This window comes from Eptesicus fuscus, chromosome 4 (assembly GCF_027574615.1).
Source record: "Eptesicus fuscus isolate TK198812 chromosome 4, DD_ASM_mEF_20220401, whole genome shotgun sequence".
Taxonomy (NCBI): Eukaryota; Metazoa; Chordata; class Mammalia; order Chiroptera; family Vespertilionidae; genus Eptesicus; species Eptesicus fuscus.
Genome location: NC_072476.1, coordinates 13,973,243 through 13,995,726, shown reverse-complemented (window position 1 = coordinate 13,995,726; position 22,484 = coordinate 13,973,243). Strand labels below are relative to the sequence as shown.

General features: G+C 42.7%; 1 protein-coding gene across 2 annotated transcripts in view; it reads right to left on the bottom strand.

The window, feature by feature from the left end:
* Nucleotides 1-14,598, bottom strand: part of HMOX2 (heme oxygenase 2) — a 28,628-nt gene extending 14,030 nt beyond the window's left edge. The window contains exon 1 of one of the 2 annotated variants that reach the window (XM_008141635.3): nt 14,496-14,598. The gene's annotated coding sequence lies outside the window, so the exon portion shown is untranslated. Of the gene's footprint in view, nt 1-14,358; nt 14,461-14,495 lie in introns of those variants that run through there. The other variant, XM_054714684.1, reaches the window with a different exon arrangement.
* Nucleotides 14,599-22,484: the final 7,886 nt, after the last annotated feature.

Below are 22,484 nucleotides of genomic sequence, written 5' to 3'. Positions count from 1 at the left end.
ACCTAAAAGAAGATGATCTTTGAAAGTGAAGTGAAGGCCCCTTCATGCTACAGAGGATTAGGATGGGGGGCGGGGCACATTATTTTGTTTCTTTAGAGCAGCTCATCACTATAAATAAAGGTTTAGGTAACTGAAAATTTTACTGTGATAAACATGATTTGCATTTGTATCTCATAACAATCAATCCCAATCCAGTAATTCTCAGCTGGGGCCATTTTGCCACCCAGGGGACATTTGGCAAAATCTGGAGATACGTCTGGTTGTCACAATTGAGCAGTGGGCTGTGCTACTAACATCTAGTATGGGTAGAGACCAGGGATACCACTCAACATCCCACAATGCACAAAAAGCACACGCACAAGTGCACACACCCACCACCACCACCACCAATTATCCAGCCCAAAATGTCAATAGCACCTCAGAAGAGCTTGCACCTCAGAAGAGCTATTCACCTGCTTGCACCTCAGAAGAGCTATTCACTTAGGATAATAGGACTATGTTTTCAGAAGTTCCTTGTTAGAATACAGACACAAGGCTGTGCAGGATGGGGACAGCCTCTTGCAGTTACTCTGTATTGAAGTAGTTCAAAAAAGGACATGAGTCTAATACTCTTCTCATCCCTTCATCAGATAGAGACAAGGTGAGATTGGTTTGGGCACTATGCTTCACACCATCTGTCACACCTTTACCAAATATCCTTTACAGAGATTTTGGAGAAGACTGAATTTCCACCAGAAAACAGAAAAAGGTGGGGCGAGTTGGGGCAACTGTCCACAGATAACAACAAAAAGAGTCACAGTACCTTCCTGGGAGCAGGACTGATTTGTTTTGTATTTGAGTTGCTAGAAGGCAAAACCTTTATTAGTATTATTATTTTTAGAGAGAGCGAAAAGGAGGGAGGGGAGGGGAGAGAGAGAGAAACATTGATGTAAGAGAGAAATCAATTGGTTGCTTCCCACACGCACGCCAAACAGGGTTGGGGATCAAACCTGCAACCCAGGTATGTGACCTTGATGGAAATTGAACCCTCAACCCTTCAGTCTGCAGGCCAATGCTTACCTTTTAGTTGTCACTAGAAATTGAGGTTTCTAAGACTTAAGATTTCTAATTAAGATGTTTTTAGTAACAGAAAGTATAAGGTATGGAAATACATTTTTTTGAAGAAGTTAAAAGAATGAGGTTTATTCTAAAATAAGGTTGGTTATTTCTGAGTGAGTTAAGAAGAGACAAACTAAGAGGGACTAAGAAAGTCGTAGGTCTGTAAAGAAAGATCTTGAGGAGTTTTTCTATAAGCTGAATTAAGATTGAAATTTAATTAAATAAGTGAATTTAAATATAAAAAATAACCTAATGCAGAGTAAGAGTTTGGTTCTTTTTCACTCTGTTAAAAAGAAAAAAAAAATTATATATCTATTCTACTCCAGATAAGATTTTAATTACACAAGGGCCCTGGTCAAATAGCTCAGTTGGTTAGGGCACCATCCCCAGATGCCAAGGTTGCAGGTTCACTCTTCACTCAGGGCACATACAAGAAGCAACCAATGAATGCATAAATAAGTGGAACAACAAATCAATGTTTCTCTCTCTCCCTCTCTCTCTCCCTCTCTCTCTAAAATCAATAAAAGAACATTTTTTAAAGATATTATAGCCTAACCAGTGTGGCTCAGTGGTTGAGCATTGACCTATAAACCAGGAGGTCACTGTTCAATTTCTGGTCAGGGCACACACCAGGGTTGCAGGCTCAATCTCCAATAGGAAACGTGCAGGACACAGCCAATAAATGATTCTCTCTCATCACTGATGTTTCTATCCATCTCTCCCTCTCTGAAATCAATAAAAACATTTTAAAAAAAGAAGAAGACATATATTTTTTTAAAAAAAGGAACCAATGCATGCATAAATAATTGGAATAACAGAATCTATGTTTCTCGCCCAGCCAGTATTGCTCAATGGTTAGAGTGTTGGCCCACAGACCACAGGGCTATGGATTTGATTCCCGATCAAGGGCATATACCTCAGTTGTAGGTTCCTCAACCCAGGTAGGAGCACATGCAGGAGGCAATCTCTCCTGTCAATGTTTCTTTCTCCCCCTCCTGCCTCTCTCCCATCTCTTTCCTCCCTCCCCCCTCCCAACCCCGCCTTCCACTCTCTGTAAAAAAACAATGGGAAAAATATCCTCAGGTAAGGATTTAAAAGATAATAAAATAAATCAGAACAAATTTATTTTTAAATCGATGTTTCTCTTTCAAAAAAAATTAAACAAAAATTGAGGGGCACACTTAAAACAACTGAACCTGAGTATCAGAATGTGGCACTCACTAGTGGATAAAGTTCATTCTGTTTTTGCAAAAAATGACCCCTCATTGTGGACTTTTGCTATCCTCATGTCCCTGTAACATGGCAACAATCTACTCCTGAATCAGAGAAATTAAGATGAATGAACAGTGGCTGGAAATTAAATGAATAGTCGGGGCAATGGGAAACTCAAGATGGCCATTTGGTTCTTCCCAGCTCCTTGGCATTTTTCAGGTTTTGCATTCCTTCATCTACCATAGTACATTTTAGCTGTACTTCATTCAACTGCCACTTAGCATGCATTATCACTATGTTCTTGTTGTGTGTATGTTTTTCTGGATGAGTTGAAGCTTTCATTTGCCACAAGGATGCTGCCCTCACAATGACAAAGAAATTGTTAGAAAATATTCCCATTTGGGATATGTCTACCAAAATCTGTAGTGATTGGGGCACCCAGTTCACTGAGCAAATCATGAGAAATTTAATGGACAGCCTGGCAAACTTCTTGGAGTTATCAGGCCAGATGGAGAGAACTATTAGAAAAACTGGATTCAAGCAAAATTAAGTTGAATTACACAGGACTGAATGAACTGATAAGGAGGGTTACAATTTTACGATTTTTTATTTGAAATACTGCTGATTTTTAAAAATCTTTTCTTTTCCAGATGTAAGTAATTTTCCTTATGTACACCTCTATAAGCAGTATTGAGGTGTTTATTTTTTCTCTAATTGATCCCGCTAGACTTTGGAAACTTTTTTTTTAATATATGTATTTTTTAAATATAAAGATTCTTTTTTAAAAAATATATATTTTATTGATTTTTTTACAGAGAGGGATAGAGAGTTAGAAACATCTATCAGCTGCCTCCTACAAGCCCCATACTGGGAATGTGCCCGCAACCAAGGTACATGCCCTTGACCGGGAATCGAACCTGGGACCCTTCAGTCTGCAGGCCGATGCTCTATCTACTGAGCCAAACCAGTTAGTGCCATGGTCAGCAAACTGCAGCTCGTGAGCCACATGCGGCTCTTTGGCCCCTTGAGTGTGGCTCTTCCACAAAGTACCACGGCCTGGGCGAGTCTATTTTGAAGAAGTGGCGTTAGAAGAAGTTTAAGTTTAAAAAATTTGGCTCTCAAAAGAAATTTCAATCGTTGTACTGTTAATATTTGGCTCTGTTGACTAATGAGTTTGCCGACCACTGGGTTAGGGTGACTTTGGAAACTCTTAATGAGTAAGTATTATTATTTTCATGGCAATATGTTTGTTTACATAAGTTCAAGAAGAAAATGTTCTTTTTATAACAGGACACAATTGAAAACTCTTGACAAGGCTTTGATTGGAATACCATATTTGAAAGAACCATGCAAAGACTCTGGATGCTACCAGAAGACTCCAAGGAATCAAGACTAACTTTTCAGGCCAATAAAAACCCCTCAGAAAAACAGCCTTGTACTTTACATGGTTCTCAGCAGTCTTTCCAGGTAAGGAACCAAGGTTGCTTTCCTGGGAGATGGAAAAGGAAGAACCTCAAGACATTTTGGGGAATCTCGAGAACCAGAGAAATTCACCCAAACTGATAGGTATTGCAGGCAAATGCTGATAGCAACTATGTGGCTTGGCTTCTTAGCCCTGAGAGGCTAATTAAAGTTCAATTTAAGCAAGACTTTTATGACCTGTTATAGCACTTAAGTCCTGTTATTTGTTTACATGTCTATTTTTCATATTACAGATTATTTATTTTTGTCTACTACTGCCCAACACAGGACACCCAGCTAATCAAGGTTTACTGAGTGGCTGAATGATTTCCAAAATGCAAGGTTTTCTCAAAATGAAGGTATTCTCAAAGAGCAGATAACAAAGAAGACAGTTAAAAGTGAATCCCAGAAATAAGAAAAATGGCTGAGTAGTGAGTAAGCATTTTTAAAAATATATATTTTATTGATTTTTTACAGAGAGGAGGGAGAGGGATAAAGAGTCAGAAACATGGATGAGAGAGAAACATCGATCAGCTGCCTCCTGCACACCTCCCACTGGGGATGTGCCCGCAACCAAGGTACATGCCCTTGACCGGAATCAAACCTGGGACCTTTCAGTCTGCAGGGCTGACACTCTATCCACTGAGCCAAAATGGTTAGGGCTGAGTAAGCATTTTTGAGCAACATTTTCACTACAAAAATTGCTGCTGATGAGAGTTTGGGGTGAGACTGGCCTTGTAGGGGGCCAAATAGGTGATGCTTTGTGATCAAATAACTCACAAATGTTGCATTGCATTGTGGTTTTTTTTTAATATATTTTATTGATTTTTTTTTTTTTTTTACAGAGAGGAAGGGAGAGGGATAGAGATTTAGAAACATCGGTGAGAGAGAAACATCGATTCAGCTGCCTCCTGCACACTCCCTACAGGGGATGTGCCCGCAACCAAGGTACATGCCCTTGACCGGGAATGAACCTGGGACCCTTCAGTCCGCAGGCCGACGCTCTATCCACTGAGCCAAACCAGTTGGGCCATTGCATTGGTTTTTAAACTGGCTTCCTTATATTCCGCAGATACAGCTACTGGGAACACACCGTTTATTTACATTACTTAAAGACTTTAAAACCCTGATTAAGAGCATAAAATGCTCCCAACACTCCCACCCCTTTTTTTAAAGAAATGGATAGGCAAAATTTTAAAGGTCAAGCAAACTAACCTTGCCAGCACTCCTCCATCCCATGCATGCACAGGCCACCTGATACTTCCAGATGTCTGCCTCTGAAAAACCTTTATTCCCCCAGTTGGCTTCAGAGAAGGAATTCACAGTGGCAGTTCTCTTCTTGTTTATTACTACTCTAGGGAAGGGGTCAACCCAAAGAAGGCAGTAGCTGTACAATCTCCTAACAAGCCCACATCCTGTCTCTAAGCACATTTTGGAGGAAAAACATCAAGGCATTAGGTTATCATTATCTCAAGGGAAAAAAGCAAAATGCTAGTGATCACAACTTACTGAAAAGAAAAAAAAAAAACACAGCAGTCTGACACTGTAAAATCGAAAAACGTCCTATTGCATTAGGCAGCCCCCACAAACTACATAAATTAAAGGTACATGAAGTGGGTGCTTATAATTCCCAAGAGGTCCAGAGAATTAGTCAAACATCATTGTCTCCATTAATAATTATCAAGAAGAAATTCATGTAGCCCAGACCATCTACTAGTACTGTCAACTAAGGACACGATTGGGCAGTAATGAATAACTTTAGGGGGAGGGGATCAGTTGAACAGCTTATAGGCCAAGAAAGGCAGAGAATCACGTGCTCCAGAGCTCTGAGAGGTATGCTCAACCAAACCCTACACAGAAGGGCAACACATAAAGCAAGAGCAGTGAGGGAGCATCCATGGTTCAAGTGGCAGGGGAGAGTCAGGGACTTAGGAGCTCAGCTCCTCCAGCACGAGGAACTCTGAGCTCAGCCTAGCTCATTGGCTATGGTCTAGGGCCGTGGTCGGCAAACTGCGGTTCGCGAGCCACATGCGGCTCTTTGGCCCCTTGAATGTGGCTCTTCCACAAAATACCACAGCCAGGGCGAGTCTATTTTGAAGAAGTGGCGTTAGAAGAAGTTTAAAAAATTTGGCTCTCAAAAGAAATTTCAATCGTTGTACTGTTGATATTTGGCTCTGTTGACTAATGAGTTTGCCGACCACTGGTCTAGGGCAGCAGTCGCCAACCAGTGATCCGCAGACCACTGGTGGTCCATGAGGTCCAAAAGGTTGGTGACCGCTGGTCTAGGTAAACTAGGACACTAGCTTTGAAACTGCTTCCATTTCCTATGCATGTGCTAAGTGACCACAGCTCTAGGACAGTCTCTTAGACTTCTATGTCCAAAGCAGCAGAGGGAAGCTAGTCCTGAAATTAGCCCCTGTTCTCAGACCTGCCCAGGGTTTTCTAGCTGCTGGGCCAGGGCTTCATATACTCTTTCACACCTTGTTTCCAATACTCCAGCAGCTTCTTTTACATATATACTAGAGGCCCAGTGCACAAAATTTGTGCACAGGGAGGAGGGTCCCTCACCCCGGCCTGCACCCTCTCCAATCTGGGACCCCTCGGGGAATGTCCTGCGGGATCGGGCCTAAACCAGCAGTCGGACATCCCTCTCACAATCTGGGACTGCTGGCTCCTAACCACTCGCCTGCCTGCCTGCCTGATTGCCCCTAACCACTTCTGCCTGCCAGCCTGATCGCCCCCTAACTGCTCCCCTGCTAGCCTGATTGACGCCTAACTGCTCCCCTGCTGGCCCAATTGCTCCCAACTGCCCTCCCCTGCTGGCCCGATTGCCCCCAACTGCCCTCCCCTGCTGGCCATCTTGTGGCGGCCATCTTGTGACGTGAGGGCAACCATCTTGTGATGACATGAGGGCATCGCGCGAGGGCACAAGGACCACCTAGGTTTTTATTAGTATAGATATATGTTTGTTGTTGTTGATTTCAGAGGAAAGGGGAGGGGGAGAGAGAGAAACATCAATGATGAGAGAGAATCATTGACTGGATGCCTCCTGCACGCCCCCCACTGGGAATCAAGCCTGCAACCTGGGCATGTGCCCTGACCAAGAATTGAACCCCAACCTCCTGGTTCATAGATCGATGCTCAATCACCAACCCACACTGGCCAGGCCTCCAGCAGCTTCTTAAAACACATCCTGACCTTCCAAAAAGCCTGTGGTTTCTGTGTCTTCAACTTACCCCACCCCCAACACTCCTTCTTAGCCCTGTATCAGCCACAACTGACTGTAAGATCTCTGAGGACATACCTGGAGCCTCACCCACACTAGTCAGTGTTTAGTTGCCCTGTTCCTGGGAATCAGATTAGAACACCATATGTATGTGGGAACATGCTGTCTTTTGCATGAGCACTCATGCATGTCCCATGACAGTTGATGTTCAGTGAAAGGCTGTTTGTTTACAAAGTAATCCTAGGGTTTCTGTCTCTCATCTTCCACCCAAATACCTCCTCATCTGAAAATACAAATTCAGAGAAGTGTATTTCTGAAGATGGAAAAGTATTTGCCAGAATAGAAGAATCATTAATCTTTTTTTAGTTACAGATTCCTTTGAGAATCATATGAAGGCTTCAAACTCTCGCTCCAGGACAATCACATATAAAAAAAAAAAAAATGTTGCCTATGCCATTCCAGAGCAACCACAGGCCCCTACAATTCTCCCGTGGACCCAGAATTCAGGTTAAGAATCCCTATTCTAAAATGAGACATTCTCTTTGTGGATAAAACCTCTGAGACCTTGCTAAAGAGATGTATCCCCTTTCTTTGGCCTACTCCCTTCTTTTCTCTTTCCATTCTTTGACCTAACCCCAGTGGGTTCAGTTCAAGTTCTCCTGTCTTTTCCATTTCTCAGCTCTTCACTTTCCTGACCTCCCAGAATACTGAGTGTCAGAATGACAATCATAAACCTTACAAAGTGATTTTACTGTTTCGTGTCCCCAGTGTGACTGCCAACTGCTAGTGAACAAGGACTATGCTGGGTTTGTTGTTGTTTTTGCACGCCTCCTTAGTGCCAATACTCTGCACACCATAGAGGCAATACATGCTTGCCAAATGGGCAGATATCACTGTTTCTTTGTCCTTCTATCTTTAGGTATTTGCACTTGAGAATTAACTTCTTTGAAATCTGAGCATATGCCCTGGAAAAGCCAAATGAAAAGGGCAAGAAAACATAACCTGTAGCAGCTAGTCAACCCCCCCCCCCTTTTTTTTTAATCCTCACCTGAGCGAATATGTTCTTATTGATTTTTTTTTTAAGAGAGAAACATCAATGTGAGAGAGAAACATCAATATGTTGCCTCCATAGGCACCCCAATCTGGGATCGAACCCACAACCTAGGTATGTGCCCTGACCAGGAATCGAACCCACAACGTTTTAGTGTATGAGATGATGCTTTAACCAAATGACCCACCCAGCCAGGTCAGTCACCCCACTTTTGACTTTGTAAACACAAAAAGTCTTACAAAACAGGACAAATATGACACTGAGCAAAGATACTTGGAAATTTTGCTGATGTTGACAGAAACCCAAGTGTGTGGTACAGAAATGGAATGTTTTGTTATTTTCTAGTTAGAGGGATACCTGCTATTACTAAGCAAAAAAGGTTTGACTCTCGTAGGAAAATACCCAAGGGAGTGAAGGTTGTTGTTGTTGTTGTTGTTGTTTGTAATGTATTTGAGATTCATCCTTTTTTTAAAAAATGTTTACTGATTTTTTTTTTTTAAGAGAGAGAGGGAGGCCCAGCTGGTATGCTCAGTGGTTGAGCATCTACCCAGGGAAGCAAGAGGTCATGGTTCGATTCCCAGTCAGGACACATGCCCAGGTTGTGGGCTTGATCCTCAGTAGAGGGCATGCAGAAGGCAGCTGATCAATGACTCTCTCATTAATGTCTCTCTCTCCCTCCTCCCCCCTCCCTCTCCCTCTCCCTGCCTCTCTCTGAAATCAATAAAAACATATTTTTTTAAAAAGAGAGAGGGGAAGGGGGAAGGAGAGGGGGATGAGAGAGAGAAACATCAATGGACTTCCTCATACATGCCCCCTACTGGGGATCAAGCCTGAAACCCAGGCATGTGCCCTGACCAGTACTCTAACTGGTAATTGGGACTACACTCAACCAACTGAACCACACCGGCCAGGAAGGGAGTGAAGGTGTAACACTCCTTCACTCTATCTGCTTTTCTCATCTGCCTTCAAACACTACTTAGAGCCCTCTCCCAACCCACACTCAATTTTGCTTACTGATTCTTTTCCTTCACCTGCCTGCCCTCCTCCAAATTGTCCTGGAAATAGTTCTAGGTCAGTGGTCGGCAAACTCATTAGTCAACAGAGCCAAATATCAACAGTACAATGATTGAAATTTCTTTTGAGAGCCAAATTTTTTAAACTTAAACTTCTTCTAACGCCACTTCTTCAAAATAGACTCGCCCAGGCCGTGGTATTTTGTGGAAGAGCCACACTCAAGGGGCCAAAGAGCCGCGGTTTGCCGACCACAGTTCTAGGTGATAACAGTTCCTCTGCAGCAGCCTGTAGTGGTCTTGCCAGAGAGAACAGCGGGTCCAGTGTCCAAGGAAGGGGATGGCCACCCTTGGGCATGTGACATGCCATTTTACCAACAAACATTTATATTGTTTGCAGGCTTCAAGTAGTTCTGTGAGAGAGAGAGAGAGAGAGAGAGAGAAGACACAACAATATGTCCCATAGTAGTAGAAATACTAATTGTGCAATACAGACAACAATGCTAAAGATTCAGCCTTATGTTCCAAATTAACCAGGACAGTTCTGATTCAAATATCCCACCCCAGCAATTAATTCCTTCAGTTCACCTGAATGCTGAAACTATGGGTCCCGTTGTTTGACATAAAACATATGATCAACATAGTGACTGATGAGGCAGGCCAGCCAACTAGGTTAGCTGAAAGCATGAGGACAGATTGCTTAATCATGCTAGCACGTTCCCTCAGGCCTCAAATAATTATGGGATTGAATACAAGACAGTGAAATTTGAGTTTTCCAACACTGAGAGAGAGCTCATCAGGAGAAAGGCAGGAAGCTAGGAGTATTTACAAAAAGTCAGACAGGTGGAATATAAGACACCTGTCTCTGTTATGCCATTCTTCCGCAAAGCCCTTTTAAAGTTACTGAGAACTATGACAATAATTATGCCCATGATACCCTTGGGAAGGAAACAAATCTATATGTGTGACAAAAATTATTTCCCCCCTAAACAGATGGAAGAGAATATCCACTTGCTTGGCCTCTTGCACACAAGCTGACAGCAATTATTGTCATGCATCAATTAGCCCTTTCTTTCTTCTCCTGTTGTCCCTTTCCTCATGTATCCTATTCACTTACCTCTCTACCCTCTTGCCAGTCCATTCCCTTTTCTTCAGCCTGTACTTTAGACAAAGGGCCCCAAACAAGAATCACATGGGAAATTAAAAACACAGATTCCCAGACCCAAACTTACCAAAACAGAAAGATTTGGAAACGCTTCTTAAATCAATAAGCATTCAAGGCACAAAAGATTTTAAGATCAAATATTAACCTCATTTTTCAGATACAGAAACTACAGCTCAAAGGGTTTAAATGTTTTTCTCATGGTCAAAAATATACTAGCACAGCTTTATTTTTTGGAAGAAACAAACCATTTACTTTTCACCTTCTAATACAAGTGAGTATGTATTTGGATACATATACATACATGTAAAACAAAACTGTCTAGTGTTGAATAGCTGCTTGAACAAAAATGATTACAGGCTGATTGGATTAACTGATTGATTCAATCACTTTGAAGTACAAACAAAAAGTCGGTGTATCTGAACACTTTATTTTGTTTTTGTTGTTGTTAATCCTCACCCTAGGATATTTTTCCATTGATTTTTAGGGAGAGTAGAAAAGAGAGGAAGACAGAGACAAGCATCGAGAAACACATCGATTGGTTGCCTCCTGCACAAGCCCAGACCCACATGCCTTTGACCAGAATCTAACCCGAGACCCTTTGGTCTGCAGGCCCACCCTCTATCCACTGAGCCAAACCGGCTAGGGCAGTGTATCTGTACACTTTACACAGGGTGAGATACTCAAGCATACACTTAAAAAAGAACCTTCCTCAGCATTACACCAGTCAATAGTAAAAATACATGCACTCTGATGCAATTCCTACTCCATAAACAGACTGAACAGCCCTTGGATTACTGCTAAAATATTTGCTTAAAAGAAATACAGGGAGCCCCCATGGCCACTTGCTCAGTAGTTAGAACATCAGCCAGCAGACCAAAGGGTCATGGGTTCGATTCCAAGTCAGGGGCACAGACCTCAGTTGCAGGCTGCAGGTTCCCCAGCCCCAAATCAATGTCTCTCTCACATTGGTATTTCTCTCTCTCTCCCCCTCTCCCCTTCCACTTCTCTAGAAATCAGTGGAAAAATATCCTTTGGTGAAGCTTAAAAAAGAAGGAAAGAAATACAGGGTGAGGCAAAAGTAGGTTTATAGTTGTTTGTATGAAAAATAATACAATAATTAATAAATAATAATAAACTTCTACATACTCACAACTGTAAATCTACTTTTGCCCCACTATGTACATCTCATAGAAAACTGCATGTTTGCTAAATTTACATTAAAGTAACATTAAAACCTATTCACTGTTAAGAGCTTCATAAATTTAATTGCTGTTTTGAAATGCCTAGTTAAGGGTTCAGAATATTGCCTTGTAAGGTCTTGAATATAGATGTGGTTGATATGACAACCCAGAAAGAGTTCCCAGCTCCATTTCAGTTGGCCATGGTTATAATTTAGATGCAATCCTCTGTTAAATTATCTATAGTGAACTCCATTAACTATTGTTACTTTTTTAAAATTGATTTTTAGAGAAAGATAGGAAGGGAGGGAGATCAATTTGTTGTTCCATTTATTTACTGGAACATCCATTGGTTGATTCTTGTATGTGCCCTGACATAGGATTGAACCTGCAACCTTGGCATATCAGGCCGATGCACCAACCAAATGAGCTACCCGGCAGGGCAACCACTATTATTCTTAAGTGGGGAGACAATGGTCACTCAGAAAAGATTTCTTGCAAAATATATAAATAAATGTAACTGCATATTCTTTTATATATGTAATGTGGCTAAATCAGACCATCAGTTATGGGCTGCTATATTTCACTACTGTGTCAAATTTATTAAAAATTTAAAAAGAAAGTTTCTGAGAGATTCAGCTGTTTTCATTAGTTGGCTTTAAAATGTCAAATACAATGGGAGACAATATCTTATGATAAATAAATGGAGTCAATATGGAAAATAAACCATAAAGTGAACAAATTACAGAGCACCTGAGTGGTCATCAGAATGAATTTTATATATATTTTTTAAGATCTTGGTATTAGCAGTTATATTAACTATCCCAATAATGGCACTACTTTTCAGCAGCACAAAAATATCGAGAAATTATTCGGACTATAAGATAAAGCTTTTATCCTATGTTTTTGCACAAATAATCCTAACAGATATAATTACTTAAAATCAGACAACATTCACTGTGTTGAACACAAAAGGAGATGTTACCCAGATCTTTTAATTCTCCTACTGACCACTATCAGAAAAAAGATTTCATTAAGTCAGCTATTTTTAACCTTTTTCATCTCATAGCACACATAAACTAATTACTAAAATACCAAAAAAAATTTTTTTGCTGATCTGACAAAAAAAAAAGTATAATTTTGATTCATTCCCACCAGACGGCTATTGTTGCATTGGCTGCTGTTATTTTTAAATTTGACAATTGAAGGGAAAAAACATCAGTGCCCCTGACTAAATAGTCTGGAATTGCATGTTTCAAAAATTCTTGCAGCACTGGCCAATAATGTACCAGGAGGTAATTTATAGTTTTTCACCTCTTTTCTGTCCAAGGAGATTCAAGCTAAATTTTAAAGTTTTACACTGAAATATACAACTGCAATTTTCAAAAATATCTTCCTCTTGGAAGAGTGATATTCCAGTTTTTGGTACAATCCTGACCAGAGCCCAACTGAACTCTGAAAAGAGTTAGCTTTTAAAAGAAAACCAAAAAGAATCAAGGTAGCCCCAAGATCCCAGCTGTCCAGTTCTGCTTTCTAATGAGGGATGAGCTAAATGCAGTGAATGCTTTACTTTCTTTAACTCATCTTTTCATTGACATTGGCATTTCTAGAGTAGCTCAAACTCCGGACTCTAGGACTAGTAGCATCTCACTTTATTGGCCCAAGCAGAGGTAAAAAGCAAATCAAGTCAGAAAATGGGATAATCACAGTTTCCTCTTCAAACCCCCAGTTAGATGAGGTTACTCAATGAGACCGTGTGTTTGCAAGGCCCCTCAAATTTCCACACCCTCACCCAAGGTTCTGGCTAAAGCACCACCATATTTGAGAACTCTTTCCAATTTCACTAAGTAAACTTGTAAATGCCCAATTGAACTGTGAGCTCCTGGTAAGCTTGTGATGTTTCTTGAAAAAAAAAAAAAAAACAACTAAAGAATGAAGCACAGATTTACTAATGTGTATTCCTTATCCCTCTCCTCACAGAAGAAAAACTAAACATTTTAATACGGGAGTTAAATCAAAACACACTGGTTAATGCCATATCAGAAATTCAAAACAGTAAGTTCCTGTTTCCTTCTATCTGGGAGGACAGTTTAAGGGGTGGGGAAAACAGTTTAAATAACCCATTTCCAATCTCTATGACTTTGTTTAGGAAAGAGCATGGGATCTGGAGGCAGCCGACCACGTGCCATCGTCTTGGTTGTGGGATGCAGGTCCATTCCTTAACCCCAGTCTCATCACTAACCCCATTCAGAAGGAGGAAAACGACCAACTCAGAGGGTTTGGGAAGTGGCTGAGAATGAGAGGGCTTCCTGAACTATACGATGTTTATTTTCTGGTTCATAGACTCATAACCATAGCACAATAAGGATGACAGCCACAGGCCACAAAAACCGGTTCATCAGACCAATTTAAATGGCAAGACAGACCGGCCTTGCGCAAAGACGGCGCGAGGCGGTCCTGGCAGCTCTTATGGGGCCATTAATACCTCTAGCGCACTGTGCTCACGAGGTGACAGGTAAACTGCCTGCCCAACTTAACCGGCTGCCCTGGGCACTGATCCCTCCCAATCTGGCGCTCTGCACCAGGGCGGCCGCGGTCACTCCTGCAGTCATAACAGTGACTCAAAGGGCCCTTCGGTCTAAGGTGAGTCACATGGAGGAAGGGCAGAGCCATGGCCCGAGGTAAGCCGCCACGCCAGGCACCCACCTCCGACGCGGGGGGAGGTCCGGGTCCTCGCGGGCCCACGGTGGAAGGACGTGCGGGCTGAGAGGTCAGTAGGTGCAACCCCCACAGGAAACGCCAAGTCTCCCAGCGGCGACCCCGGGGTCACCTCACGCTGCGCACTCGCGACGCCAGGAGGGAGGGCCCAGCGCGAACTGGCCACCAAGGCTTGTCGGCCCTCGGAAACGTCGTCTACGAAGCGGGGTTCCCCCGCGCCCAGCCACCTCCCCGCTCACCCCGCTATTGCCGTCCCCGCCGGATCTTCCTCAGGCCTGCGCTGGGGACACGGCGGGCGGAACCCAGCTCCCGAAAACCAGCGCCGGTCACAGCCCGCCGAGGACCCGGGAAGTCCGGAAGGGTGCGGGCCACTCACCAGCCTCGGCTCCACTTGGCCGGCCGTGGGTCCGTCCGTCTGCCTGCAGCAGCCTCCGCGTCTGTCAGGAACAGTCGAGCGAGCGGAGCGCGAGGGCGGTCCGACGTGCGCACGCAGCGGGGGCGGGGCCTGCGGAGGACACGCCCCTGCCGCGGGCACGTGGCTCCGCTCTCGGTGCCCAGGTCTGCCCAGGAAGTTGGGGTGTTGGTGCATGAACGATAGCACTAATAAGAGCCGGTGTTTATGAGGCCTCCTCTGGGCCACGCGCTTTTCTTGCCCGATGTCACCACCTCTTCAGGCTCGTCTCGCGCTAGGCTTCATCTGTCCTTTCCGTTCCAACCACACTGGCTTCCAGTCATTTCCTTAACCATGGGTTGGCCGCCGATTAAATGACTGGCTGGTAAAGTCCAGTGCTGGCAAAGGTGTGGGAAATTTGCAGTTTTTGTTAGAGTTATTAGTTGTCCACAAAAGAAATTCCAAACCTAAAGAAAAGCTTAAATAGTTTATTAGAACCAAGGATTGGGGGTTAGTCCTGGAAGCAAAATCTCAACAGACAGAGATAATTCTCCAGCATATAGCAATTTTGCACTTTATTTATACACTAGAGTCCCGATAAACAACACTCGTGCACTGAGGGTGGGGAGGGGGTCCCTCAGCCGGGCCTGCGCCCTTTCGCAGTCCAGGACCCCTCGGGGGATGTCCACCTGCCAGCTTAGCGGAGCGGGCCACCAGGGGGCAACTCTGCATTGAGCGTCTGCCCCCTGGTGGTCAGTGCGTGTCATGGCAACTGGACATTCTGCCATTTGGTCGATTTGCATATTAGGATTTTATTATATGGGATACGATTGGATTAGAACCAAAGGAGAAGACCTAAGAAAGGTTACATGAAATTCACTGGTGGAAGATTAAAGCGGCAGGAGAAAGTAAAGCGGGAAAATCTCTAGGATTGAGTAAAAAAATAAAATGGAGAGATATTACTTTTACATTGATGGACGCAGGATAGTTATCATTTAACATAGTTTATAGAAGTATGCAGTTGAAAGAACAATGAGGAATGCTGGGGTTGTCTTCCCTCCCCTCCCCCCGCACTAGGATGTTTAACTTTACATTCTCACATTTTAAATATATTCTTCTAGATGCACATAAACAATGGACAGGGCTTGTTCAAGGTAGAGATTAATTTATCCTATGTGCCTTAGGACATGACTTCCCACCATAACCCACTCAATTAGGAATGTGGAGTTTTTTTATGTGTTTTTATTTATTTCAGAGGTAGGAAGTAAGAAGAAAAGGGGATAGAAACATCAAATATGAGAAAGAATCATTGATTGGCTGCCTCCTGCACCCCTCCCCCCCCACTGGGGTTTGAGCCCAAAACCCAACCCGGGCATGAGCCCTGACCAGGAATCCAACCATGACCTCCTGGTTCATGCGATGCTCAGCCACTGAGCCACACTGGCCAGGCAAGTTAGGAATGTTTTGATGATCAAAACAACCTGTGTGGTTATTTTCAGTTATTGAACTTGTCAGGCTTGCTATGGTAGCCCTTTTTTCTTCACATGGGGAACGAGGGACAATTTGGCAGGAACTGTTAACATTTAGAATGGGCATTCTCATTGACCCAACAATTACACTTCTGGGTAGCTACTCTAGAGAAACATTTGTGTTATTGAACTCAAGGGGTTTACTGTTTAAGATGCTGTGTTTCAAAATGAGAGGTGGTTGTTGCAAGGAGTTTTATTCACTTGCAGCAAGTAAGGGAGACAGGGAATTTGTCCCTGACAAAGAGGTTCTTTTCACCCATCCCCGAGACAGAAATCAGGAGAGGAAGCTAAACAGATTCAAAATTAGAGGTTTAGCCCTGGCCAGTGTGACTTAGTTTGGTTCTCCCGTGCACAAAAGGTTGCCAGTTTGATTCCCGGTCAGGGCACATGCCTGGGTTGTGGGTTTCAGACTCGATCCCTGGTCGGGGGCATGCAAGAGACAGCCCATTGATATTTCTCTATCATCAATGTGGTTTTTTTTCCCTCTCTCTCCCTCTCCCTTTCTCTCTTTCTAAAACCAATTAAAAACATATTTAAAAAATTAGAAGTTTACTGGAATCAAGGTGGAGGGGAAGGAGAAAGAGAGGGGGCTTAATGCAACTAATAACAGCATGGCTGCCAAGCTGCTGCTGTGTGTCTGGCTTACATAGGGCTAGGTTCCTCACACAGGTGCAGTAGGGTTCTTTACTCTTCAGGTTCCAGCAGCTGGTGTACACCTGTGCAGGTGCAGAGCGGAACTCTTTACTTTCCAGGTGCACAGAACAGAGCTCTTTGGGGAATGCCTGAACTTATCTAGAAGAGTCTTTAAGAAATAACTGAAGAGTATTTAAGAGAGGCTCAGCCTGTCTCAGAATCATATCCAAATCTCTGCCTCCCAGAAGGAAGGCTTAGCCATGGCTTATATATATTACGTGTCAATTTCTTCTTTGCAATTGGCTACTTTCATCAGGTTGAGTTCCTGACAGCTCATCCTGTTTACTGTATCTACAAAATACTACATTTTAACATTTAGCAAGAAGCCCTGGCCCAAGTAGCTTAGTTGATTACAACCTCTTCAACTAGGTTGTGGGTTTGATCCTGTCAGGGCATATCCTCAGGGCACATACAAGAAGCCACCAAATGGCCTGGCCGGTGTGGCTCAGTTGGTTGAGTGTTGTCCCATGCACCAGTAGTTTGCCGGTTCCAATTCCCGTCAGGGCACATGCCCAGGTTGCAGGGTTCGGTCTCTGGTCAGGGTGCATATGGGAGGCAACCAATGGCAACCTATCAGTGTTTCTCTCTCACATAGATGTTTCTCTTTCTCTTCCCTCCTCTCTCTCTAAAAAAATCAATAGAGACACATTTTTTAAAAAGAAGCAACCAATGAATGCATAAATAAGTGGAACAACAAATTGATGTCTCTCTCTCTCTCTCTCAGCATTTAGGACTGCCCAGACCTTGAGATCTTTGTCCTAACACTTGCAAGAACTCAAAAGGGCACAAACAAGGAAGGTCATTGCAACACAAACTAGGATACTCCATTTTGGCGAAAGCTTTGAAACAATCTTTAGGTCCATCAAGAAGATAGAGCAGGGATTGACAGGGGCACATTCATTCAATAGTTGTGCCCCATTGAAAAGGGCAGACACCACCTGAGGGAGGACATTAAGTAGAAGGAGGGAAAGCAAGCTACAGGAAAATACAAAAATAAATTCTATAGCAGCAGTCGCCAACCACTGGTGGTCCATGAGGTCCAAAAGGCTGGCGACCGCTGTTCTATAGTGTGTTATAAACTTAACCTAAAAAACAAATATTGAACTCTAAATAATATGTATGCTGGAGTGTTTAGGGGAGAAAAGTACTGATGTCTGCAACTAACTTGAAATGTATAAAAAATAAGATAGCTGATAAAGCAAATATAGCAAAATGTTAAGAATTGAAGAATCTATGTGTTAAGTATATGGGTGTTCACTATAGTTCTTTCAACTTTTCTGTATGTTTACAAATTTTTATAATAAATATTGTGGGAAAAATATATTCAATATGATCCCTTTTATTTCTTAACTATAAAATATTATCTTTCTACATGTTCATGTTTAGGTATATAAATGCATTCAAAAGTAGGAAAGGTTTACACACTAGAATGATAGAAAGAGGTCAAGGGTCACTTGTGCTTTATCTGTACTGAGGATTCTAATATCACAATCTTGTGATAGACTATCTGGACCCTTCTACAATTTGGTCTCTGACCTTGCTCCAATAACTAAGCCATTTTGCAGTTTAAACTCTGACTTTGTCTATCAGACAAACTGTATTCTTTGCACTGTCTGTTTTACTACAAAAAAAATTGTTTTATTGGTGTATTTTGCAGACTCCAAGGGAAACTGAGGCATAGGCCCCTGCCTTGTGACCTGCCCTGCTGACCATATCTTATGACTCCAACTATTGGCCATATCCCATGACTCTACCTGCTGACCATGAGTCGATTGAAACTACCCATTATTCTTATCTCACAGCTCCTCTTGCTGACCATTGAGTCAGCAGTCCCCGAAAAATCCAGTAGCCCCCACCAATCAGAAAATGAATAAGTTATGGTCTTGTATCCCAGCCCTTTGATTAGCAACTCCTTGAAACTCTTCCCTTAAAAACCTTGCCTTATTTTTCCCACCCTAGAGTGTGTCTTTGGTTCATGCCAAAGGCTACATTTTCTGATTTGAAAATCATATCTGAATAAAACTGTCTTTGATCCCTTGGAAGAGTCCTATGGAACTTTCACTTACAGTACCATTTACATTTTTATGAGAATATATAAATTCATTATGCATTACTTGGCTCTCAAAATCAAATAAAAAAGAATGAATTTTAAGAAAGAGATAATGGGAAGTATACATTGTACTACCTGCACCCCAAACACACACACACACACACACACACACACACACACACACACACACACACACACTTGAATTAATCTGAGTGTCACTGATTGAAGGAAAGGTTGCTTCAAGGGGTCAAATGAGTTAATGTAGGGTTTAGCTTGTACCTGATACGTAGCATGAGCCCAGAAAAGGGTTCCTCCAACTGTCATCATCATTAGTACATGTCATTGGGCTGGGTGAACTGGCAAGTGCTTTGTAGGAAATTCTCTGTCAAATATAAATTACCACAGAAAGTGCTGCGTCACAGTTGAGCATACACTAGTCAACAGCTAAATCTCTCCACTCAGGCCTTAAGGGACCCCAGGGTGGATGGGGTTTCAAGAGAGAAAAACCTTTGCCCAGGCTGCGAATATGTCTGCCCTCTTCCAACAGCCTCCTTGTTACCATAGAGAGTCAGGGGGTGCCAGAAAGTCTCCTCCATTGGCCAAGATGGTGTGGGGGAAGTTATTACACTGAGCACCTTGAAAACTAGCAAGATAATTGGATAGAAACAAGACTTCCTCTCCCTATCTCTATAAGACAACAAGCTTGAGCCCTAACCGGTTTGGCTCAGTGGATAGAGTGTCGGCCTGCGGACTCAAGGGTCCCGGGTTCGATTCCGATCAAGAGCATGTACCTTGGTTGTGGGCACATACCCAGTGGGGAGTGTGCAGGAGGCAGCTGATCGATGTTTCTTACTCTCTATCCCTCTCCCTTCCTCTCTGTAAAAAATCAGTAAAACATATTTTTTAAAAAAATCAACAACCTTTAAAAAAAGTAAAATAATAATAAAAAAAAAAAAAGACAACAAGTTTGAGCAGTAAGTGGGGATGGTCTTTGAGATGGGACTCTACCATTCTCCCAGGTCATGTGGCACCTAAATAAACCTCTTTCCTTTTGCACCAGCACCTGTCTCATGAGTTTGGCTTTGTTGCAGGAAGCAGCCGAACTTGTGTTTTTTGTTACCTCCTGGCACCAGCACCACTAACCAGAAGCCCAGGGGCAGAGATGTTATTCTCTGCCACTTATTGCCTGTACTGGTTTCTGAAGCTGCAGGTTCAGCAAGACCAAAAGACACTGGAGTTGCTTGCGTCCCCAAGTACCTTTGGGATACTACTCTCTCTCTTTTTATTTTTTATTTTCTTTTTCTCTCTCTCTTTTTTTTAAAAAATTCTTTTTTTTCTTTTCTTTTCTTTTTTTTCCTTTTTATTTTTCCTTTTTCTCTTTTTCTTTTTTAAAATTGATTTTAGAAAGGGAGAGAGAGAGACCATCAATTGTTGTCCCATTTATTTATGCATTGATTGGTTGATTCTTGTAAGAGCCCTGACAGGAGATCAAACCCGAAATCTTGGCGAGCAGGATAATACTCTAACCAACTGAACTACCCAGCCAGGGCTCATACTAGGTCTTTATTGAGTTTCTACTAAGTTCTGGACATTGTGTCTGGAGGAAGAGATGTAGAGACAAACAAGAAATGGGGCCAGCACTCAGGAAGCCCTCAGTCAATATGACAGAGACAATTTTACCAGAGGGATAGAGATGGGAGTGGAATAGGAGTAGTGCCCAGCCTAGGGATCAGGGACGGCTTCCTGGAGGAAGTGATGATCATGTAGAGTCTTTTTTTTTTCTTTTCTTTTTAAATATATTCTATTGATTTTTTACAGAGAGGAAGGGAGAGGGATAGAGAGTCAGAAACATCGATCAGCTGCCTTCTGCACACCTCCCACTGGGGACGTGCCCACAACCAAGGCATGTGCCCTTGACCGGAATCGAACCTGGGACCCTTGAGTCCGCAGGCCGACGCTCTATCCACTGAGCCAAACCGGGGGCCATGTAGAATCTTAAAGAATGAGTAGCCCTAGCCGGTTTTGCTCAGTGGATAGAGCCTTGGCCTACGGACCAAAGGGTCCCGGGTTTGATAATGGTTAAGGGCACATACCTTGTTTGCAAGCTCCTCCCCCTCTCCCCTACCCCTGTCCCAGGTTGGGGCATGCAGGAGGCAACCAATCGATGTGTTTCTCTGACATTAAGGCTTCTCTCTGTCCTTCCCTCTCTTCCACTCTCCCTAAAAATCAATGGAAAAATAAACAAATAAATAAATAAAACATCTAAAAAAAAAAATGATTAAGCATTAGGCCTATCTAAGGAGGTGGGAGGAAGGTATTCCAGGCAAACTTTACAGTCTAAGCAGAGGCATAGCATAACAGGGTGGGCGGAGACTATAAGATATTTATGCAAAATAAACAATAGATGATATCTTTATTTACATATAAATTAACATAAATGTGTATTTATTAAAATATGCATCTTATCATAAAGACCAATAGTTTACATAAATAAAATACACATTCTCATCTTGGCAGGGTAGCTCAGTTGGTTAGAGTATCGTCCCTGTATGCCAAGGTTGTGGGTTTGATCTCCGGAACAACAAACAATAAGTGGAACAACAAATCAATGTTTCGCTTTCTCTCTCTCTCAAATCAATAAATTAAAAATATATATACATATTCCCTTGTGGGGTATCTTCACAACTAGATTCAGGAAAACAGTGTCAGTTTTAGCTTGAGTATGTCCAGTGCCTCGCAGATGTTTCGACAACCAATCAGCCTACTTTGTGTCAAGTACTATTTCAGGTGCTGGAAATTCAGCAGTGAACACAAATGCCTGCTTGTCCCAAACCTGACATTCCCGGGTGAGTTAATACGTATTTTGTTATCAGCGTTTCTTAGTGTGACATCATTTATTTATTTATTTTTTAATCCTCACCTGAGGGCATTTTTTCCATTGATTTTCAGAGAAAGTGGAAGAGAGAGGGAAAGACAGAGAGAAACATCTATGTGAGAGAAGCATATTGGTTGCCTCCTGCAGGAGCCTGTAACCAAGGTACGTGCCCTTGACAGAATGGAAGCTGGGACCCTTTGCCCCCAGGTTGACGCTCTATCCTCTGGGCCATACCGGCTAGGGCTAGTCTGACATCATTTAGATGAGTATCAAGCTCTTGTGATAATAGCAGGTCATCAGAGCCCTAATAAGCAGCAGGCCTTGAACCTGCCCGGAATCACCCCAAGGATCTCCTGGCCCACCACCTTGACCTCTCACCCACAGCCACACCCATACATATTATGGAGTGAATTAAAAAGCAAATGTTCTTTTTTTTTAAATTTATTTATTGATTAAGGTATCACATATTTGTCCTCATCCCCCCCATCCCCATCCCCCCCCCCCACGCATGCCCCCACCCCCCTGCTGTCCTTAACCACTGGTTAGGCTCATATGCATGCACACAAGAAAGCAAATGTTCTTATTCAGTCAGAATAACTTTCCAGAAGAGCGAGGGTCAATTTTGAGTTTTAGTTGAACACAAAGAAATCTCACTTTTCCGTTAAAAATCATTCAACTCTGTGCAAGTAGCAGCAACCTCAACGTGAGTCAGGCAGATAAGCAATAACTCCGGGCCTTGAAGGGGTTAAAACTCACGGAAATAGACTTGCTCATCTGTAGGTGACACCCCATATCTACAAGTTCAGACATTCACGCAAGATTGGAGA